The following is a 2,534-nucleotide window of genomic DNA, read 5'->3' on the forward strand; positions in this document are numbered from 1 at the left end:
ATAGGCACGCGGACTGGAATTTATGGTAATGGGATGGGACTAGTCAATTACATCGACCCCAGGGCTCAACTCGTATTTATTATATCGATCCCGAAAGGATGAAAGTCAAAGTCGACCTTGGAGTAATTTAAACTCAGAACCTAAGCAGGAAGAAACGTCGTTAATATTTTTGTCGGACGTGCTAACGATTCTGCCTATTTGATACCATAAAGATAAAATGTGAAACGGTTCGCAAATTTGCGTATCTTCCTTACGCAGAGGCCTTGCTAATCTTGTTCCAGTTTTAGTAGAAGTACAACCGAAGGTAATATTACATACTCGTAGCATGTCTTGAAACTATGGTTTCTGATTTAGGGCCAAGGCAAGCAGTTTTGTGGGGTTGAGGTTTAGTAAATACCGTCAAACCCACTATTAGGTTGGTACTTTATTTTATTAACCATGGAGGGATGAAAAGCAATTTCGTCTGTGGAATTTGAAATCAGAACGTAAAGACCTGTAGGTTGCTGATGCTCCTCGCTGACCAGCGGGACCATTATGATTCTAATTCGGCTGCTCTCGTCCCCAACCACCGCTTCCCGACCTGTGCTAGTGTGTTACCGTCCCCGTAACCAATTACTGCAAAACCTATTTTCCCCACACTCTAACAACTCTGCCACCTTGTCGTGTTTTGTTAATTCTGGTTTATATATTCTAGAATAAAAGTAGTGAAATACATCTTTTGCTGTTACAATATAAATGTACGCATGAATCTTGTTGGTGTCTCACAACAACGAAATTTTTCCAAAAGCTCATGCTACTGGATTGATGAAAGAAGAACACTTTGGACAATGCAGTTACGGGATATTTTAAAGTTGGTATTTTTGTTGTTTAGTTCAAATTTGGCCTAAATTGGATGCCAATAATCAAAGCTATTCAGGTACGGAATACATTCTGCATTTGTAGGATGAATATAGATTGACGACAATTATCAAATATATTCTCTTATAAGACAGCAATTTGAGGGATTTTTCGGTGTTCTTTGCGTTTTAAGTTCAAATGTATCTGGGGCCAAATTTTTCTTGCATCCTTCAGAGTCGATAAAATAAAGGATCAACTTACTACTGGAGAGTCAATGGTATCAACATCTCACCCTCAAAACCTCTGGCTTTCTGCCTAAATCACAAACTATCAAAAAGTGGCGAGCTGGCAGAATCTTTACTGCGTCAGAAATAAAACTATGCGGCATTCTACTTGGCTTTTTACGTCTTGAAAAATACTAAATAGATAGGTCTGTTTATTTAATGTTGGACGGCAAAAATGGTTATGTGGTCCGACAAATGCTAGAAATAGCATCCAAGTCTCTCAGACTATACATTATTCTCTTAAGAAAGAATATATAGCAAGCTTTTACTCTAAGTCTTCGACTTCAAATCCCTTTCCTCTCAACCGTCTATCTGTTTCAGAGGTCCTCTAAATGATAATGAACTCACCTTTGCTTACAGACAAAAAGATAAAAAAAGTAATGTACGTGTAGAGTCAAATAAATTGACTCCAGCTGAAGCCTGGTATTACATAGTTATCTATCAGTAAATGATTTCTGTGTGAAGTCAAATAAACTCTAGACTATGCCTGATATCATTTATTTATCTACCATCAGTTAATATAAAAAACGGAGACAAATAAATTGACTCAGATATGATTTATTTATCAGTACATGATGCTGCTCAAAAGTGACTCCAGTGAGCTTTCATTTAAAAACGTACGAATACGTAACTACATAATGTAATTTAAAGTAGTTGTGCTTCGCATATTGTCCATTATCCCTTGCACGCTCTCAGTAGTTGATATAAGGTTGTACAATACGCCATTGTAAGCAGTTCAGTTTACAGAGCATAGAATGCGCAGCCATATAAAATGACAACCTATGTTCTACCACCAGCGAAGTTGAAACCGCTGTGATTTAAACTTAGAACATAAAAGGATAAGGACAAAATTAAATATTTATTTAGAATGGTAAAATTCTAGTGTTTCGCTTATTGACCACTTTTTCTCGCTGCATCTGTTTAAAAATAATTATCACTAAGTAGCACAAGGTTATGCAGATTTTGTTAAAGCATCTCATTTATATTAATTACAAATAAATCGTTAGTATAAAGTGTTCAGACGAAATCGCCCTATACGAGATTAGCAGAGCGTGCCTAGATATTCCACATAGAATCTGATGGATTTTGCGCATGTGATATATTGATATGATCGAGCCAGCCAAGAATCGGCCTTTCAGGATCCTTAAGCAGACATTTAATATCCATGATATCCTCTATCTTAAACTGTGTTTCAAAGTTTGAGAATAGATGTGAAGCAATATTAAATGTTCAGGAATATAAATAGCGTATATTAAAATACATATTTAACATAACTATATAGAATTGTGGATCTGTGTGTTTGTGCGTGCGTGAATGCACACAGACACAGACACAGACACAGACAGACAGAAAGACACACACACACATATACATGTAGATATTAACATTCATATATATATATATATATATATA

The 2,534-nt window shown here is 36.1% G+C and overlaps 1 pseudogene; it reads right to left on the bottom strand.

Annotated features, from left to right (window-relative positions):
* Nucleotides 1-213: 213 nt before the first annotated feature.
* On the bottom strand, nucleotides 214-308 carry LOC128249339 (U6 spliceosomal RNA; annotated as a pseudogene).
* Between the last annotated feature and the right edge of the window lie 2,226 nt (nucleotides 309-2,534).

Source organism: Octopus bimaculoides, chromosome 13, assembly GCF_001194135.2.
Source record: "Octopus bimaculoides isolate UCB-OBI-ISO-001 chromosome 13, ASM119413v2, whole genome shotgun sequence".
In the NCBI taxonomy this organism is placed as follows: domain Eukaryota; kingdom Metazoa; phylum Mollusca; class Cephalopoda; order Octopoda; family Octopodidae; genus Octopus; species Octopus bimaculoides.